General features: G+C 35.1%; 1 protein-coding gene and 1 long non-coding RNA gene across 18 annotated transcripts in view; one reads left to right on the plus strand and one right to left on the minus strand.

Annotated features, from left to right (window-relative positions):
* The window catches only part of TCF12 (transcription factor 12), a 345,689-nt gene that overhangs the window by 32,814 nt on the left and 291,209 nt on the right, over positions 1-21,666 (plus strand). The window lies entirely within an intron of this gene.
* LOC306653090 overlaps positions 20,069-21,666 on the minus strand; it is a 343,839-nt gene continuing 342,241 nt past the window's right edge. The window contains exon 2 of the long non-coding RNA XR_013761638.1: positions 20,069-21,304. This is a non-coding gene — a long non-coding RNA (uncharacterized lncRNA). The remainder of the gene's footprint in view (positions 21,305-21,666) is intronic.

The following is a 21,666-nucleotide window of genomic DNA, read 5'->3' on the forward strand; positions in this document are numbered from 1 at the left end:
GGATATTTGCTCAACTTTTTGTTTTTGTAAGTACTATGGTTTGAAAGTTCATCCCCTCTAATACTCAGTTGAAATTTCATTGCCATTGTGTCAATAGTGAGATGGGAACTTAAAGAGAGTGGAATACATGGACTAATGCCATTATGGTGGGAGTAGGTTTGCCCTCCCTTGGTCTGTTGTGCTTTTTGCCCTAGTTATAATTTAGTACAAAGGCTCATGGTAGACATCTAGCTTCCAGAACTGTGAACTAATTTCTGTTCATTATAAATTAGTCTGTGGTATTCTGTTATAGCAGCACAAAACAGACCAAACTACTGAGTTTATAGTTTTCCTCACGTTTAGAAAAAATTTTGGAAACTGTTTTCTTAAATAATTTATTTTGGGATTTCCCCACCTCCTCACACATTCCAGTTGTATGTATAGAGGAACTCCTGAGGTTGTGCCACAATTCATTTTGTGTAAAAAAAATTTTTTTATCTTTGTATTTCTCTGATGTATAGGGAAAAAACAAATGAAGCTTTTCTACTATATTATCAGAACACGTTTCTGACACCAAATGTGTTGGTTTTTCTTCATGAATCAAGCAAGCAACCAGTTCTGTAGCATACACGAGCTGGGTGCCTTTAATTAAATTTGACACTATCTACCTGGAGGTAGCATCAGATCACATAGGTTGAGTGCTCAGTCCAACAGGAGTGTCCTGCAGTACCATTGTCCTTCAGAAACTCTAGGTTGTTTTACCTGTGCTTCTGACTGAGCAGTTATAACTCAAGGTTCCCATAATCCCTTCTAGTTTCAATTAATTCGTTTGAGTGGGTCTCTAGAACTCTGTGAAACACTTGCATGTACCATTTTATCATAAAGGACATTACAAAAGATGAAAGGATGGATAGGGCAAGACATGTGGGAAGGGTGTTTGAAGCTTTCATGCCATCTTGTATATGTCATCTGACCAGAACCTCTAGGTTTTAACAGCCTAGAAGTTTATCTGAACCCATTCCTTTTGGTTTTTTATGGGAGTTTCCATATGGAGGCATGATTGATTAAATCATTGGTCAGTGATCATTGATCATTAAATCGATCAGTTTAATCTTCAGCTCCTCTTCCCATGAGGAGATTGTGGACTATAACTGAGTTTCAACCCTCTAATCATTTCTTGATCTATCCTGTAATTAGCCTCCATTCTGAAGCTATGCAAGAGTCCTCAGCTATCAGCTAGCTGTTTAGCACATAAAAAGACATTTATCACTTTGGAGATTCCAAGGTTTGAGCTGTATGTCAGGAAACTAGTGGGAAGACAAAATATATATTTCACAGTATCACAGTTTCATATTAGATGGTTTATTTTGCCATGTCTTCAAATTTACTAGCTTTTCTTCTGCAGCTGTTAATCTGCTGTTAATCTTGTCCCTGTATACTTTTCACCTCACACATAGTGGTTTTCATCTGTGCATGCTTGGTTTCAGCCTTTTTATTATTTATTTATTTAAAAATTTTTATTTTTAGTTGTAGGTGGACACAATACCTTTATTTATTTATGTGGTGTTGAAGATCAAACTTAGTGCCTCATGTATGTGAGGCAAACACTTTACCACTGACCTATAACCCCAGCCCAAGTTTCTTTTTATATTCTCCCCTTTCCCCCATTTATTTACAGAATACTTTATTAGTTTCTATAATCAAACCCATATAGATAAGATCTTACATATTTAATACAGTGTGTTACCCCTATACAAATGGAAAAATTGTTTAGTGTTTCTAGACCAATATGGCTGTTAATTTCTGTACAATGCCAACTCAACACAGTAACCTGGGATACTTTTTCCAAAGTTGACAGTACAGCTAAAGTTTCCAAATATTCAAATTATATATATGTATATATATTCATATTTATATAAAAAGACCAATAATAGTGGTATGTTATGTATCAATAGCAGCAACAGCTTTTCCAGGTTCTGCAGTCATCTGAACAAAATTGTAGAGACATCCAGTACACTCCATTTAAAAAAGGGGGAAAAAAGGTAATAAAACAAAAACAAAACTTTAGAAAACAGCAAAGTTCTGTTACTGTTGTGATATGTGTTATATCCTCCTTGTCTGTAAACTGAACATATGAAGTGTATTGTGGAAAGCAGGCTATATCCTGCTGAGTTATTCCATGATGTATAGAAGAGTAGTTTTCAGATTGTACCTAACCCTGAGTTATTCCATTTTATAAAGCTGTGGTTTGCCATGAGTTACTCCATTTTGAATTTAAGTGCTGAGGTAGAATGGCTCCTTATCTTGTTTGTAATAGTAAACAAACACCCATCTGCCTAGCCCAACCATAACTCACAAACTAATAAATTAATCATGCTAATAAAAATGACCACCTATGAATTTATCGAATTAATCATAAGCACATGGAAAAATGGGCATATCAGATTCATACTGGGAAAATCAGGCCTGTGATTTTCAAAACACACCGTACCGTGGACGAAAGAAACTCCCTTACCTGAGACCCATGAGAGAAGGAGTACCCTGAGACTGGACACAGTGACACTGACCATCACCTTGTTACTCATCAGGAGCCAGGAAAATGATCACAGTGAAGAACCTTCAAATCACTGTTTTGAGTCTTCACAGAATGGTTTCTTCTGCCCCTGACGACCACTCATGGCCCACTCCAAGCTGACTGACCCTGTGCTTTGATAGCTCTTAGTCCTGGAGAAGCCCTGAACAAGTTCTTCTGCTGGTTCTGGTTTATAATCTTATGTGAACACCTACAGGGACTCTTTGCTCTCTATTATTGCTTTCAGTTCAGCCTCCTGAACCCCTATGGCTGCCTTAACCCTTTCTTAGCTTTTCTATAACACACACACACACACACACAATTGTGTAATGTATGATGTGTGACTTATTAAAAATATTAGGGTTAAAATTGGAATAAAAGAACCTGTGATGCCCAGCTTATGATTGTCAGGTGACCCATGAATAGTTGTGTAGCCTGTGAATTTGTTGTTATTCAATAAATTCTGATATTGTGGAAAGACCCAAAGATATTTAGTCGATGTTAATGGCATAAACAATATTTAATAACTGATTCATTGTCTTTGCCTATCCTGATATCTAGGTCAGTTCTGGTTGGAATTTGATTACTTTTTGCTTCATTATGGATTGTACTTTTAGGCTTTTTTGTGTGCCTGGTCATTTTAAAAATTGGATTCCAGACATTGTGTATTTTGTCTTGATGACACTATATATTTTGTATTACCAGAAATATTCTAGAGCTTTATTCTAGGATGTTTAAGGCTAATTATTTCCTACAATACTGAAGAACCTTTAATATTCTCTCAGTGTCCTAGGATTCAGGAAATTTTCCAGTTTGGCTGCTGGGAATAACCGCTATTACTAGTCCTATGGGAGTGCCTGGCATTAGTTTTTGTAATCTTCTATCATTTAGGATTATTCTTTCTGTGGCTTTGGGCAGTTTCCTCACATGCCTGTCAAGGGAAACCCTCTGTAGGATTTTGTACATTCTTGCGTTCTGTTTACTCTGTGAGGTCCTTGTCCGTGTTCTCACCTCACTGAGTTTGTCAGTCTCCATTTTCATTTCCTCACTCCATTCTCTGGTCTCATAACTATCTAAGACATAAGATCACGCATATGTAGGGGTTATCTGATTTGTTTTCTTTCCCCTCAAAGATGTCTGTCCTTTGTTACCTGTTGCCCAGTGTCTGGAAAATCATTTCATTTATTTTCTGTTTTCTATTTTTTTTTTTTTTTCATTTGAGGGTGTAAATCCAGTCTGTATTGCTTAGTCTTTATTGAAAGTAGGAGTTCTAGCTATTTACATTTCAGTTTAAAAAGAGAGAAAAAGAAAATTTAGTTCCTCCTTTAATCTAGTTACATTCCAAGTACTTAATATCCACATGTATCTATCTAGTGGCTACTGTACTAGATAGTGTAAATATAGAAATAAGGCAGAAGTTCAGTTGGACTGTGGTGAATTGACCATATGTTGTTATATATAATGTGTTCTTTATAAAAGCTCACATAAAAATTGCAAGCAATCTTATGTTGTACTTCCATTTACTCGAAGAAATCCCACATTTAAATTTTGAGTTGCCTGGCTTATATTGCTTATGTGGTGGATTATGGAACTGGGAATGAGTTTTCAACTTTAGTGTTCTTTTTTATGGGTGCTGGGGACTGAATCCAGGTACCTTTGCATACTAAGTTCATGCTTCGCCACTGAGCTACACCTCCTGCCCTTTCATTGCTCTTTATATTATATTGTTTCTCTGAAGCAGTTGAGAAATTTCTGGCTCTTATTTTCATTTTTGTTGTTGTGGTTTCTGGTAACAAGTATCACATAGATGATAATGTTCAGGGCCCTTTATAAGTTCAAGATATGGACTACTTTTTTTCTGAAAGTATTCCCACGTCTAACCCAGTGCCTGGCACATGGTAGGTACTTAAATACTTGTTTATTCAAAAGATATTTCAGCATTCACTATGAACTTGGATTCCCTTTGGGATATGTGGAAGATTAATTTCTGTTCCTAACTTAATAGACCGTGAGTAACCATTGTTTCCATGGAGAGACTGCAATTCCCTAATAGTACAGTGAATTGGTATGTCAAAAAACCTGAATTCTAATGAGTCCCAGTCACTCTTTCATCTGAGATATTGAATGGCAAGTTGAGCTACCTTATAATATTGAGAAAATATTGCTCTATTTTACTTAGTGGCTGTCAGAGTTATTTTACATAGAGAACAAAGTTTATGGTAACTGTTGAAATGATAGAATGTTAGTTAACCACCTGAGTTCATTAAAAATTGAAGCAAGAATCCAATTTTATAGGAGAAACATCTTACACATCTTACAATTTTATAGAATAAACATCTTCCATAGGAAATCATTTTTTTTTTTTTTCCAAGGAGTCTGATCTATGGCAAATTGAGAAATCAGGGACAGTGTAGTCAATATTTAGGTTTCTTATTTTGACCTGCCTGTTTAATCTACTTAATTAAGAACAAACTTGACATTCAAGTATCAAATGCTTCTTTTGTTAAAATGGTTACTTTTTTTTTATCATTTAATATAACTCATCATGTTTGGTAATGGTGTTTGCAAAACAGTCCTCAAGTGTTGAATTAGAATCACAAACATCCATTTTAGTTAGCACTGTTTTTTTTAAGAATTGGCAAGATTATCATTCAGTATTTTGAAATGTCAGAATTAGCCTGAAAAATAAGAATAAAGTCCTGGTATAAAATATTATGTATATTTTTAAAAAAGGAAATCACTACCCCTTTGAGTTATAAAGTTTGAAAATGCATTTTTCATACACATACACCCACACACTTTTTTTTTGGGGGGGGGGGGTTTACTGGAAATTGAACCCAGGAGTGCTTTACCACTGAGCTATATCCTCATTCCTCTTTATTTTTTATTTTGGAACAGGGTCTTGGTAAGTTGCCCTTGCTGGCCTCAAACATGTGATAACCCTGCCTCAGCCTCCCACCTGTCTTTAATTTTTATTTATTTATTTATTTTTCGGGTGGTGCTGGGGATTGAACCCAGGGCATTGTGCATGCAAGGTAAGCACTCTACCAACTGAGCTACATCCCCGGCCCCCTAATTTGTTTTATTTTGATTTATTACAAAAAAAGTTGGGGGCTTATTCACTTGGTATTTTTTTTTTTTCCTACTGTTTTTTCTTTTGGTATAGGGATTGAACCCTGGGGTGTTTTACCACCGAACTATATCCTCAGTTCTTTCTTTTTTTTTTGAAACAATGGAAACAATGTCCTAAATTATGCAGCTGGTCTCTAATTTGAGATTCTTCTGCCTTGACCTCTGGAGTCTCTGGAATTATAGGTGTGTGCCACACCTGGAGACAAAAATTTCTAAAATGATATGAATTCCTTTTTTAAAATAGTGATTTTATTAGTAAATACTATGGAATTTTATTTACTTTCATTCATTTTTGTAATAATGTTTTATTTTAAGTATTATTTTGCAAAAGTATTACAAAATGGAATATAATTTGGACTTTTAGAGGTTTGTTTTGATGGTTTAGGGATTTTTATATGCAGTGCTTTTGTTAATTAAATCAGTGCTACTTATTAGTGTCTTAATCTGATTGTTTGGAGATATAGATCCTTTCTCCCATTTAAAACGTTTTTTAAAATTAGTATTTGGATTCTCAGCCTATAAAGATTAGTTTAAAGTTCAGTTTAAAAAGTGTGGTAAATAGGGCTGGGGTTGTGGCTCAGTGGTAGAGCGCTTGCCTAGCATGTCTGAGGTACTGGGTTCGATTCTCAGCATCACATATAAATAAATGAATAAAATAAAGGTCTGTGAACATGTAAAAGAAATACTAGAAAATGTGGTAAATAGGCACCGACTGTTTGCTACTCACTGGGCTAAGTGCTTTGAGAATAATTAAGATGTAGATACATGGTTAGTGTAGCTCCATGTATCCAATAGAAAAGAGAACACATAATGCTAATAATTACAATAGAAATATATTCCTTTTTGGGTTCTGTTAGACATCTTATAAGAAATACCTACTGAAAAATACTCAATGAGTAGATGGATAAACGTGTTTTCTTCCTTTTATGTATCCAATGTTATTGTTAAAACCTGCTAGAGTACACGTTCTATTGTTAAATTTGTGCATCAGAATTCTAAAAATTGTATAATACCCTATCTAGTGTCAAATAAATGTTGCACTTGTATTAAATATTTGGGTGCAGTGACTACTTATGGGAACTGTTCTTTTTGAGGTTTTGTATCAGTGATATAGTTTAAAATAACCAGCTTGCCATCACGTTCCAAACTGCTGGCTGTTACCTGTCAGTGGGTTGAGAAAACACATTAGTGGATCTCACCCAGCATGATTAAAGAAGTAGCATAGAACTGATGCTATGAGGATGCATTACATGTAATCTGGAGGATTGTTTTTATAAGATTTTAGCTGTATAAATATATGTTTGTGTATGTGAGGCGATGATATGAAATGTATTTAATGGTGAATTGATAAAAAAAAATCTTCAGACACAGCTTTGGCAGTTAATTTTAGCTGACTTTTTAAAGGGCTAGTTTCTCTTTACTACTTTCTAAGGTGTGAAAATGATTGAATTTGCATAGCTGACATATGACAGGTTTGGTTGTTGATAATGCTGCTTGGTAAAATGCTATTCTTTGTGGTTTAAACACCAGTCTAGTTTTTCCCACATAAGAGAAAAGGTTTATTACAACTCTTTTTTTGTTCTCTGTAGCCTTTAGACTTTAGAGCCACTGACCTTTAATTCTTGTTGAACAGCTTCCTTTAAATAAAGGAAGAAGGTAGTTTTATTGGCAGGGGAGGCGATTGGCATTTATATCCACATTAAAGAAAAGATTCCAGAAACATGAAGAAAGATACTAGGATATAATTGCTTAAAAACAAAATAATTCAAACCACCACAGTTCAAATAGGAGAAAGTGTTTCTAGTTAATGATGTAGCGCTACCTGGACCTCAGTTTTCTCATTGAGAAGAGAGAGTAGACTGATTGTTGTTATCTCCCTATTATTTTCTGGTACAAAATTAGAACTCTTGAGACATCTTTTCATCTCTTTCAGGTGGGGAATTCTACCAGATATTTGGAATGATATTGTGAATAGCTTGATTGAAAGGAATTTAGTTCCGTGGGTACAACCTAAGGAAGTGGGATTTACAAAGGAAAATTTAAATGACGTTCTAAGAGCTTCTGTCTGTACTGTTTGACATAGTTTTTATAGGATAATTAAATGCTTTTAATTTGTATATTAGAAAAAAATCTTAGAACTTTACTTAATGGGAATTTTTTGGAAACATTTAATTTGTAATGATGTGTCAATATCAATTATTTTCAACCTCTGTAGGATCATTTTCTGAAATTGGAATAAAAATCACTTAGGAAAGATAATTCAGCATTTAAATACTCTAGCTTTTATTTTCTAGGAACACATATAGGTCTTAAAATGAGGTCATGTTTAGATCTTTAGCAGGTCATTTGTTTATTGTTCTAAAGTACTTGATTTTTGGATTTTATCTTCATGGTATTTGCTGTTAACTTTGGTAATACTTAACTGCATAGAAAACACAGCTTACTTGGTGTGGGAATGTGGGAGGTATAAGTTGAAAGAGATTAAAAACCAATTGCTTTGTGTTAGTAGTAATTTACATCTGGAAATAAACCCTTAAAGTCTGGTTGTAGTTTTTCTGTTATTTGCAAGTATATTTGTGATGAAATTTTGATAGTAAATCCTATAGAAATGGTTTTAGAGCCTCTGTATTTTCTTTCCAGGGAAAGCTGTAATTGTAAGCAGAATTTGGCTGCGTTGATTTTGAGTAGGGTATTAAATCTTTCAGGTGAAAACAACAGGGTGGGGGTTATTCTTAACTAAGGTACCAGGCTTGTATGATTTTTATCTTTTTTTTTTAAGAAGAGTGTTTTGAGATATCAGAAAAGGAAGACATCTTTGATCAAATTTGAGTTGGTCTCAGTGTTATTTCATTGGCCTTTGTACTTCAGAACATCTGTTTTATAATATTAAAAGGTAGTTCCCACCCACAACCTTCTCTTACCCTTTCTCTGCACAGCTATTTATTTTAAAATAATTCTAGTTCTCTATGAATTGTCAAATATGGTTTGGTGCTTTGTATTAAAGCAAGTAAAAATTACAGATGTGGCAGGATATGACCTGTGTCTTAAGGAGGAATCAGAGTTTGGACAGCATTCATGTATGTATCATAGGGTGCTGCTGGTTCCCAGGAGAACATGAGATTGCCATGGCAACATAGGCTCTTTGAAGGCAGATATCTTGGCAGAGTGGTTGGGTCTTTTGAAGTGCTGGGTGTGTTGATAGGAAAAGATCCACTCAGCAATAAGCAGATAACTGTAGGCCAGCAGTCAAGGAAAATAAGCATTTAGTTTTAACTTTGAGGACAGATTATCTTTTGAATTTTCTTCTCAATCCCAATCTTGCTTCAAAAAAATATTTACATGAGATTTTCTCTTTATGTGTATACTGTTTCAAGGACAAGTTTCTAAGCATGTGCTCTAGTAATGTTTTTGCTAATCTAAAATTGTCTAAATTTTTGGTAAAATCAGTGTGGTGCAATGCATTTTGATTTTGTGGCTTCTGATATTGAAAAAATTTGGTGAACGTCATTATAAATTATTCACTTTAGAATTTGGTAGGGTTTAAAAATTTGTAGTAAACAAAAATATATTTCTAGGCTCCATGATCTGCCTATTCTTTTCAAGATCCTTTTCTTAAGATACCAAATTTCTCTCTCGTATTTCTCTGCTCTTCAGCCTACTTTTTTGGTTTTGTTAGGTGGATATTCATGCCTGCTTCTGGGCCTTTACTCAAGTGTGCCTCCTGTGTAGGTGTGTTCTCATTTTTATGCCTCTCCAAACACTACTCGGGATTTCAACTTTGTTAGTAAAACTTTCCCTGACTCCTCCAACCTCCAGGGATCTTCCTTTCCAAACTTTGGATTAAAATTTACATATTGAATTATTTAGATTAGGATTTTGTACATTTTTAATAGAAGTGTTGGGTGTTTTACTTAATTCCTTAGTAATAAGCCTTTTATGATAAGGATTTGTGTCCTTTACTCTTGTGCCTTATAATAAGGACCAGACACATAGTAAAACTAGTTGATTAGTGGTTTTAACTATGTTAATGGTAAGAAATCATATTCAAATAATGGATTATTTATTTAGTTTTTTTCAAAATTATATAGGCAGTCTGCTTAGAGTAAGTAAGTTGAAGATAATCTTACTTTTAATACTTGGTCCCAGAACCAATAATAGTTTGTATAGAACTTTAATTCTTCATCTAAACCATAATTCATCATCTAATAGAAGAAACCAGAAAATAATTTATATTTGGGTTTTCTTAATTCTCCCAAGTGAGACACTACTAATACCATACTAGATGCTTAGGAGAAAAGTCCATTTAGTGTACACCATGACAGCTCAGAGCACTTGTGCTTAAATTTTTGTGGAACCACTGTTGAGAATTAGACATATAGTGTCATTTCTTTATTATATTTTGTTTCCTCATATTTCAGTGGCTTAATTGAATCTTTCTGTATATGCAACTTATTCTGTTCTATCGTTTCTTTTTTAAAAGAAGTATGGATAAAACTCTTAAAGAAAGCCATGTCAGGGACCTGGTAGAAGTTTTGCTATTATGATTTATTAGAAATGATTACCTGTTTCTTTTTTGCTTGGTGCTGGGGATTGAATCCCCCAGGGCTTTGTGTTTGTGAGGCAAGCACTCTACCAACTGAGCTACATCACCAGCCCTGATAACCTAGTTTTTAACACTACTGTCTGCAAATTAAAATTAGTTCATTGTAAAATTGGGAAATTTTTGATTCTACAGAAACTTTGAGATTTTTTTCTCCCTCCAATCTTGGAATGAAGAAGATGAAAACTAGTTGCCGAATCTGATATTTTCGAATTTATGATGTCTATAAAAGAATCCATTAGTTATTTGCATGTATTTTATATTTAAAAGTGTTAAGCTTCATGCTTTATTTTAAAAGTAATCATTAAAGAAATATTTAAAATACACAGTTGTTCAGAATCATCATTATGTCTTTGCTTTTGTTTATTCAGCAGGCATAGGGAAATGCCTAGAGCTGAGGGGATTACCGGGGTCTTATGGTTCTGATAAAACTTTCCAGATATTCCCCATTCACAGGATAGTTCTTATTCCCTTATGTAAGTATACTAAAAAAGCTCCTGCAATTATTCATAATAGGGAATGGTTTGATGGTTAATGATTTACATGTACTTCTTCACTTGTATTTATAAGTCTTATTTAATGGTTGACTTGAAGAAGTAGCACTTTTGAATTTAAATCTTTATATAATGCATTACAAATTTTATTGTTTTCTTAAAGTTTACCTCAAATATTTGGCTTTATCAGGACTCTAGTCATGAATATTTGTTGTATTTAGCATCATAAGACCGTACAGTGAAAGTACATTTTTTTTTTTTTTTTTTTGATGAGGTTATTAAGATGCTTGGAGAGGTGATATTTAACTCTCTTCTGAAGAAGAGATCATGGGTCTGTTGAAACTCTTTTTTTCTAGCTATTTCCCCAACTCTGGATATAGTACATTGATTTCAGTTACTTGATTCTGACTACCAAATACATGGGCTGCTTTAATTCTTCAGGAGACTTTCATATTAAACATTTTTTTAAACACTCATTTTTTCCCCCTCATGTATTTGCAAAATTTTTTTGAGAAAATATAGAAATGGTTTATGTACATTAAGTATACTTGAATGTGAACTTTAATGTCAATAATTAAAGGTATTTAAAATAATAAACAATAGAATATTTTTGGCATGTAATTGATTTGTATTTACAATTATCGTTAGTGAGCTTAAAATGTTTAATAAACTGAGTTAAAATAAGTTCTGATAATGTATATTCTTTAATTTATTCGTTTTAGATCTATATGTAGTAGAGTATCTTTTGATATATTAAACAAACACAAAGTATATCTTGTTCTAATTAGGATTGCATACCTAGACTGGTATGAAGTCTTTCTATAGACATAAAGGGGGAAAGAATGGACTTGACACATATTTCTTCACTGACCAATCTTTGATACTGGGTGGAACATAAGAAGCTTCCTGTGATTAATTCTATGTAACTTCTGAAACCTTGGCTCTTACTTGAGACTTCCTTTAATGAGCTGCTTCTCGTTCTTCTATGTTTATAAATCTGTCCAGTTTATTGAGTGAGATGGACAGGCAGAGCTGTGTCTGCCAAGGACCAGATGTGCCTCTCTACTTGCTATGGCACTCTTAGCTTGACCTTCACATAGAAGAGATTGGTCCAGACCCAAAGGAAGGGACATAGGGAGTCAGCTGATTAGAACTTGCTCTGGATTCAAGAGGTACAGAGAAGATGGTATATTACTGAGGAGGGAGTGTAGAGTACTGCCCCAGGTTTTTCATATATTCTTCACTAGAGTGAAAAATTGAAGATCAAGCATCAGGTCAGATAATGCATACATTAGAACCTTTCTTTTCTGAGGGAACTTGAACATAGTGGAATTGCCAGAGAAGTGTGAATGTTGTTTTATTGTAAGCTAGTTGAGTGGAGAAATTTCTTTTTTAGCTAGATAAAACATATAAGTTACATTAGCAATTTAGTGGTTACTAAATGAGAATATAATTTTGATCCCTGTTTTTTGTTTTGGTTTTTGTTAGAAATAGTGGGAAAAACTGGCTTCCATTTTTTTCTTTGGTATCTATTCGTATTAAATTTTATAGTACCAACATAAGAGGAATAAGACTGCTTTTCAACCAGTTTGAAACAAATAGGTGCTATCTGGAAGTACAAGACCACTGTCTGGCTTTTATTGAGTGAAATGAAAATATATTAGAGGGAATGACATCTGACTTACATTTTAACAGGATCATGTTGTCTTCTGAGTGGAGAACAGAGCAGAAAGAATAGATCAGTTAAGAGACTCTATAAGATATGGCTAAATTTTGGATATATACTTAAGGTAGAATTGATAGATGTCAGGTCTGTGCAATAGAAATAATGGAATCACTGTTATTTGAGAATGGGGAAAACTGAAGAAAGAGCATAGTTTTGTTTTTTTGAGAAATAAGATGGAGAATTCACTTTTAAATATATTGGACATGTAGTTGAAGAGATTAGTAGATAATTAAATACTCTGGTCTGTGACTTTGGGTAGGGACATAAGCTGGAGACAACAGTTTGGATATCATCTGAGAATATATGGGATTGGAAATCATGAGGTTGGGGTGAATGCAAATGAAGTTGAGATCAAAAGATTATGCCTGAAAACTTCAACATTTAGATGTTTGAGTGATGAGCAAAAGAGACCTGAGAAGGCATATCCAGAAATACAGGTGCCTTAATGGGAGTTGACTATGACTATGGTTTAAATTTCTTTTTAGGAGTTAGATATAGAATGGAAGGAATATCAAGCTATATTTGTCTCATTTTTGCAGATTAGATTTTTAAAATGTCTTATAAACAGACCAGTGGAATAGAATAGAAAAATTGAGATGTAAATCTAAGAGTATATAGAAGTATATGGTAAACCTGACATTTTAGAGCACTGGGATAAAGGTGGATTTTTATTTTTAATTTTAAAAAATATTTTTATTTATTTTAATGTCATGCTGAGGATTGAACTTAGTGCCTCATACATGGTAGGCAAATGCTCTACCTCTGAGCTGCAACCACAGCCCATAAAGGTGGATTTTTAAATAAAAAATTTTAACCATTGGAAGAAAGATAAAATTAAATTAATATCTTAGATAATACAAAAGAATAAACTGCAAATGGATCAGAGGTCTCAATGTAGAGAATGAAACTACTGTATAAAAATATGAGAAGACCACCTGGATGAATTATTTTATAAGCTGGGTGTAAGGAAAAGTTTTCTTTCTATGATTCAAAGTCCAGATGTTACAAAAGGAAAGACTAATTAATCTGACTATATAAAAATAAAGATAAGACTTACATGGCAAAAAACTCACTAAATACAAAATCACAAGACACATACAAAACTGGAGAAAGCATTTGCCACAGATAAAGGGCTACTACTCCTCATATGTAAAGAACCTTTAAAAATTGAGGGTAAAGAAAGACCAAATAGAAAGAGACCCAGACAGTTCTCACAAAATAGTATCAGAATTGCCCATACACATAGGAAAGATATTCACTCTCACTAACGTGAAAAGTCCAATCAAAAGTGCCCTTAGATACTAGTTTTTACCTAGCAGATTGGCAGCAATTTAAAAGTATAATCAAATACTCAGTTAGTTGTGAGGAACAAAGTATTTTAACACGTTGTTGATGGAATGCAAACTGGTAGTTTCATGTAAATATGCCCCAGGTTTGCATAGCACAGCTTGACAAGTGGCCTTTGAGAACAAAATGGAAGGATAGGAGAGGATTCATTTTCTAATGCACTTTAGGGTACATATCCGACCACTTGTTCCCTTCTCACAAATCCCTGGTACCAGAAAAAGGTGGAAATGTCCCTTCTCCCTACTTCTTTTTTGGCCCTACCTTACTTAATAGTAGTGTCTCTCCCTTCAAGACTGACTTTTGAAATGCTGCAGGACAGTATAGGAAAACAAACAATCCTTTCTCTAGATAGTAGCTGGACTGCAATGTGGAAGTTACATTTTTGATGATTTGAAACATGTTCACTAGCTCTGTAATCTTAGTAGCAAATCATAATCTCTTGAGATAAATGGGTTTATTAGTTAGGTGCAAGCAAATGACAAGTGATTAGAAATTTCAGAATTATTTCAATATTTAAATAAAATAATCCACACTGTTATTTGCAGAATGGATGCATTACTTGTGTATATATGGAGAGATGTTTTGGAGGGCTTTAATTCTGTAGTAAAGAAAGTAGTGATTTAGTGGTATACAACTCTGTGAATATACTAAAAACCATTGAATTATGTAAAGAGCTGAATTATATGGATGTGGGTTATACAAAATGAAGCTTTTGTGAAGGAAGTGAGTTACTATGCTTAGTGATTAATAGTGATAATGTTTTTTCCTATTCACTAAAATGTCTGTGATTCACTCCTATACATTGCTGGTGATTGGTACGATGGTTTTGGAAGGGGCTTTGTCAATATTTAATAAAACTATGTATGCATTTAATTTTCAACGGGGCAGCTCCACTTTTGGGAATTTGTCTTGATTTATCTCCAAAAATATAAGAATATATATTATTTGTGATTACAAATTATTGGAAACAACCTAGATGTCAGTACATAGGAAGTGGTAATGAGTGGTTATGTAAATTGTGATACATATGGAGTGCAGGTGTACAAAGAAAAAAGTAAATTTTTATGAATTTCTGTGGAGTAATTTTAGGATTATATGTTAAGTATAACAAGCAAAGTACAAAAGAACTTGTATACTACACTGCTTTATGAAAAAAAAAATACACACTAATTTATATCCCAGTACTCTTAAAAGAGGTTCATAAAACACTGACATTCCAGAAAGTTAGGAATTGCTCTAGGAACAATAGAGATGAGAAGTCAGCAGATACAAGGGATGTTTGTCCTTATAATAGCATGTCAACTAATATGTAGAAGGAATGATTTAGAAAATTATCAGTGTGCAACAACTTGGTAGTAATTGATTCAGGCAAGGATCATTAAAGTATGTTAAGAACTAGTGAGGTGAGCCGGTATGGTGGTACACACACTTGTTATCCCAGATACTTGAGAAATAGATGGGAGGATTACAAGTTTGAGACCAGCCTGGGCAACTTAGCAAAACCCTGTTTCAAAAAAAAAAAAAAAAAAAAAAAACCAAAAGGCCTGGGGATGTAGCTCAGTAGTAGAGTGCTTGCCTAGCATTTGCCATCCCTGGGTTCATTTGGCAGTACTGAAAAACAAAACACAACTAGTGAGGTGAAAGTTTGATTAGTAACAAGATACTTATATAGATTCAAATTATCCTCTTGCAAGATACTTATTAATTGCAGAGAGAAAATTATAAGTTTATACTGGAGAAACCTTGCTGACAAAACATTAAACGTGGTTAAAGTTAGATCACCAAGTATAGAGGACAAGTTTACAAGTGCCTCCTGACATAAAGCACTGAAAACATACCATCACTTCTCTGTTACTTCTGCCAAAAGTATAAAATCTGAATCTAATCATAAGAAGAAAAATTTGATAAACTCATGTAAGGAACATTCTACTAAACAACAGAGCAGCAGTAGTACTCTTCAAAAGTGTCAATATTGTGAAAGATGAAAATTAAGGAACTATTCAGATTAAAGGTGCCACAAAGAAGTGCATTGGATGTTCTGGAATTTTCTTTTTTGCTACAAAGAACATTATTTGAACCATTGGCAAAACCTGAAGAAGGCCTGTATATTATTATTACTGTTATTGTTTTTGGAGTACCAGGGATTGAACTCAGGGGCATTAGACCACAGAGCCACATCCTCAGCCCCATTTTGTATTTTATTTAGCGACAGGGTCTCACTGAGTTGCTTAGCCACCTTGCTTTTGCTGAGACTGACTTTGAACTCATGATCCTCCTGCCTCAGCCTCCCAATCTGCTGGGGTTACAGGTGTGCACCACTGCACCTGGCTAAGTCCTGTGTAATAGGTAGTAGTGTTGTACCAGTGTTAGTTTTCTGATTTTGATAATTGTACTGTGATAACATACTTAACAGAATGTTCTTGGGTTTCTCGGTGAGGCAGTTTTTGCTGCTTATCTATCCCCTGCTGTTTACCCAATTTGTCTACTGCGACCACTTGCAGTCTACCAGCATATTGACTACTTTTTGAGTGCAGATTGCTCACTGACTGGCAACTATCATCGCCATTTGCTTGCCTCTTGCCTGTCTATCACCTGCCTTTCACCTACCCATCACCCACCCACTGCCCGAGGTTCACCTGCCTATCATCTGACAGCAGCTAGCAGACTGACCACAGACTGCCAGTGGAGTGCCAGCTGCCTGCTGTTGCCTGGAAGCCCACTGTCACAGAACCTGCAGGTTTGGTTACATGTGGCTGCCGCCATTTTGAGACAACAGCCAGGACCTGTAGGACGCCTGACTGAACTGACTGAACCCCATCTCGAGGACCCTTCAGCCTGACCGACCACTCCTTGTCTCCAGGACCCCCAGACCAACTGACTGCTCCCTGCCACCAGGACCCCCACACTGACTGAATGTGCCCTGCCTCCAGGATCCCTCAAACAGACCAACCACATCCCACCTCCAGGACCTCCAGCCAACCATACCCACACTCCGAGCTGCAGCTCCTCATTTGCCAACACATTTGGAAGCCAGGGCGGCCATTTTGGATTATCCTGGAAGCGGTAGCTCCCATCTTTAGGTGGTGCAAATCTCATCCTGAGACACCTGTTGGAGACTGGAAGCTCATTGTCAGAGGTTTTGGGAACCTATAGGGTTACTATAAGCCCATAGTGGGGAAACTGCAGTACCCCAGATCTGCACTGCTAGAGGGGAAGATACATGAACAACATGAAAAAACAAGGGAAGAAAATGATCCAAACAAACCTGGAGTCTATGTTAATAGAATCCAGTGACAGCATGGTAGAAGAAATATCAGAAAAGGAGTTCAGAATATACATAAAATGATTCTTGAAAGAGCAACTGCAGGAAGCAGATCATTTCAACAAAGAGAGAGTCTCAAAAAAAAAAAAAAAAAAAAAAAACACAACTGAAATGAAGGAAACAATAAACCAAATAAAAAAACTCAATGGAAAGCATCACCAACAGACTAGACCACTTGGAAGACAGAACCTCAGATAATGAAGACAAAATATTTAATCTTGAAAATAAAGTTGCCCAAACAGAGAAGATGGTAAGAAGTCATGAACAGAACCTCCAAGAATTATGGGACATCATGAGAAGACCAAATGTAAGAATTATTGGGATTGAGGACGGCACAGAGATACAAACCAAAGGAATGAACAACCTATTCAGTGAAATAATATCAGAAAACTTCCCAAACCTGAAGAATGAAATGGAAAATCAAATACAAGAGGCTTACAGAACACCAAATACACAAAATCACAACAGATCCACACCAAGGCACATTATAATGAAAATGCCTAACATACAAAATCAAGATACGATTTTGAAGGCTTTGAGAGAAAAGCATCATATTATATATAGGGGGAAACCAATATGGATATCAGCAGATTTCTCAACCCGGATTCTAAAAGTTAGAAGGGCTTGGAACAACATATTTCAAACTCTGAATGAACATGGTTGCCAACCAAGAATCCTATACCCAGCAAAACTAACGTTCAGATTTGAAGACGAAATAAAATCCTTCCATGATAAACAAAAGAATTTACAAATAGAAAGCCTATACTACAGAATATTCTTAACAAAATATTCCATGAGGAAGAAATGAAAAACAACAATGTAGGTCAGCAAAGGGAGGAACTATCTTAAAGGAAAAATCAAAGGAGAAACCAAGTCAAGTTAAAAAACCAAAAATAAGCCCAAATGCCTGGGAATACAAATCATATCTCAGTAATAACCCTGAATATTAATGGCCTAAACTCATCAATCAAAAGACATGACATGATTCTGTATTTAGAGGATCCAAAGAACTCCACCAGAAAACTTCTAGACCTCATAAGTGAATTCAGCAAAATAGCAGGCTATAAAATCAACATGCATAAATCTAAAGCATTTTTATACATTTTTATAGTGATGAAACATCTGAAAGGGAAATGAGGAAAAGAACTCTGTTCACAGTGGCCTCAAAAAAAAAAAAAAAAAAAATCTTGGTAATCAATCTAACCAAAGAGATAAAAGATCTCTACAATGAAAACTACAGAACATTAAAGAAAGAAGTTGAAGAAGACCTTAGAAGATGGGAAAGAGCTCCCATGTTCTTGGATAGGCAGAATTAATATTATCAAAATGGCCATACTTCCAACAGTGCTATACAGATTTAACACAATTCCAGTTAAATTCCAATTAACATTTCTATGACATTTTCTCATAGAAACAGAAAAAGCAATCATGAAATTCATCTGAAAGAACAAAGACCCAGAATAACCAAGGCAATCTTGGGCATGAAGAGTGATGCAGGAGGTATCCCAATATCAGACCTTAAAATCTTCAATAGAGCAATAGTAACAAAAACTGCATGGTATTGGCACCAAAATAGGTAGACCAATGGTACAGGATAGAAGACACGGACACATACCCACATCATAAGTACAGTTATCTCATATTAGACAGAGGTGCCAAAAATTTACAGTGGAGAAAAGATAGCCTCTTCAAGAAATGGTGCTGGGTAAACTGGAAATCCATATGGAGTAAAATGCTGGTGGACTTGCAAATTGGTGCAGCCACTCTGGAAAGCAGTATGGAGATTCCTCATCCATACTGCTGAAATGGACCCATCATTTGACCCAGCTAACCTACTTCTCGGTTTATACCCAAAGGACTTAAAGCCACATCAATGTTCATAGCAGCTCAATTCACAATAAATTGTTGAACCAACCTAGATGCCCTTCATTTGACAAATGGATAAAGAAACTGTGGTATATATACACAATGGAATATTACTTAGCCATAAAGAAGAGTAAAATTATGGCATTTGCTGGTACATGAATGAAGTTGGAAAATATCATGGTAAGTGAAATAGGCCAAGCCCAAAAAAGCAAAGGCTGAATTTTTTCCCTGGTAAGTGCGTGACGATATATAATGGGGGCGGGGAAGAAAAGAATGAAGGAACTTTGGATGGTGTAGAGGAATATGGGGTGGGAGGGGTTGGGGGACAGAAAGAATGAAACAGACAGTATTGTATTACCTATGTATATGTATGCTTACATGCATGGTGTGAATCTACATTATATACAACCATAGAAATGAAAAGTTGTACCCCATTGGTGTACAGTAAATCAAAATGCAATCTGTAAAAATAAAAGATTTTAATTTAAAAAAGAATGTTCTTGTTTTTAGGACACATATTTAGAATAATGGAGAGAATATTATGTTTGGTAGTTACTCCCACATGGTTCAGAAAACCTCTGCAGGTAGACATACTCAGAATTAGAGAAGAAAAGAGGATGTAGCAAATGAGTGTCTTTGAAAAGAATATGATAAAGTAATTGTGAAGTGTTAGCATATGTGGGATTTGGGGGAAGACTATGGGAATTCTTGTACTTGTGTTCCAGTTTTTCTGTTGTTTGTTGCAGATATGGCTAAAAAACCCCAAAAACATTGAAAATATACGTGACTTTACAAAAAGTTTAATAAAACTACATACGTTTTTGAGAGAGTACTTACACTTATTGAATATCTGCTTTGTGTTAGGTTCTTTAAAAGATATTATGCCAGGTACATTTGTGTGCATTAGCTCATTTAATTTTTACAGGAATCCTAGAGGTTAGGTGTATGTAATTCACTAGTTTTTGTATAGGAGCAAAATAAACCCAAATTGGTTAAAACAACTGATGTTTTCCGACCTGTTGCATGGATCTGCTTCTAGGTGGTGGTTTTTTTTTGGGGGGGGGGGCTGGGTGGGTACTGGGGATTGAACCCAGGGGCTCTTAACCAATGAGCCACATCCCCAGCCCTTTTTCTATTTTTATTTAGAGATAGGGTATTGCTACATTGCTTAGGGCCTCTCACTCAGTTGCTGAGGTTGGCTTTGAACTCACGGTGCTCCTGCCTCAGCCTCCTGAGTTGCTGGGATTATAGGCATGTGCCATCAGACTCTGCTTTTGGGCGAATTTTAGTGAGTGAATTTATCATTGGTTAAACTTGATTGGTAAGATATTACAAAAGGTCCTTTAGATGTCATCCTTAGTTTTGTAGCCTAGCCATCTACAGAATGTTTAACACATTTACTGAAGAATAAGACTTAGCTGTTTAGTCATAAGTAGTGTACTGTCTTAAAATGTAATTGGTTTACTGTCATAAATGTTTGTTTCCTTTAATAAAAGTGTCTGTAACATTGTTAAAATATTAGCAAAATGCTTTAGATAGCCAACATTTAAAATACATTTTATTTTTTAATAAGACTTTTTAAAAATATATATATACTTAGTAATTGTATATATTTAAGGGATACATTGGGACTTCTCAGTGCATGTATACAATGTATAATGATCAGATAAGGGTAATTGGCATCTCTGATGGGCATATCTTTCACCTCAGACATAACATTTGTGTTGGAAACAAACTATTTTCTGCTAGCTATTTTTGTCTGTTTTTTTAACATTTTTAAAATTGGTGTATTATAGTTGTACATAATGGTGGGATTCATTTTTAAAATTTTTTTATTAGAACTTTATAGTTCTACATAGTTAGGTTCAATCTGGCAAACTCATATGCATAGAAATCATTTTCAGTTCATGATCTCCCTATTTACTCTCCTGTCTTCCCTTCCGTCTCCTCTTCTCCTTTCTCTATTCCACTGGACTTCCTTTCTCTCATCTGTTAAGTTGTATTTGATTGGTTCTTATGCAATCGTTATCTTCCCTTCCCCTTTATTTTACTCTGGCTTCCTCATATGAGAGAAAACAGGGGATGAAGCTCACTTGGTAAAGTGCTTGCCTAGTATTACAAGGCTCTTGGTTCAATCCCCAGCACCACCAAAAACCAAAGAAAAAAAACAAAAAACAAAATCTCTAGGAGAATAAGAGAGAAAACATTTGACCTTTGAATTTCTGAGTTTTAATTATTTAATTAATTTTGGAAACTGGGGATTGAACTCAGGGGCACTTGACCACTGAGCCACATCCCCAGCCCTATTTTGTATTGTATTTAGAGACAGGGTCTCACTGAATTGCTTAGCACTTTGCTTTTGCTGAGGCTGGCATTGAACTCGAGATCCTCCTGCCTCAGCCTCCTGAGCTACTGGATTACAGGCATGTGCCGCTGCGCCCAGCGAATGTCTGAGTTTTAAATGGAGAATGACATTCTTCAAGCCCATCCCTTTATTAGCAAATGCTGAAATTTCATTCTTTTTTATGACTTGAGTAGAACTCCATTGTGTGTGTGGGTGTGTATGTATGCATATGTACCACAGTGTCTAATCCATTCACTTATCGAGGGACATCTGAGTTGATTCCA

This window comes from Sciurus vulgaris (assembly GCF_902686455.1).
Source record: "Sciurus vulgaris genome assembly, chromosome: 2".
Lineage (NCBI taxonomy): Eukaryota > Metazoa > Chordata > Mammalia > Rodentia > Sciuridae > Sciurus > Sciurus vulgaris.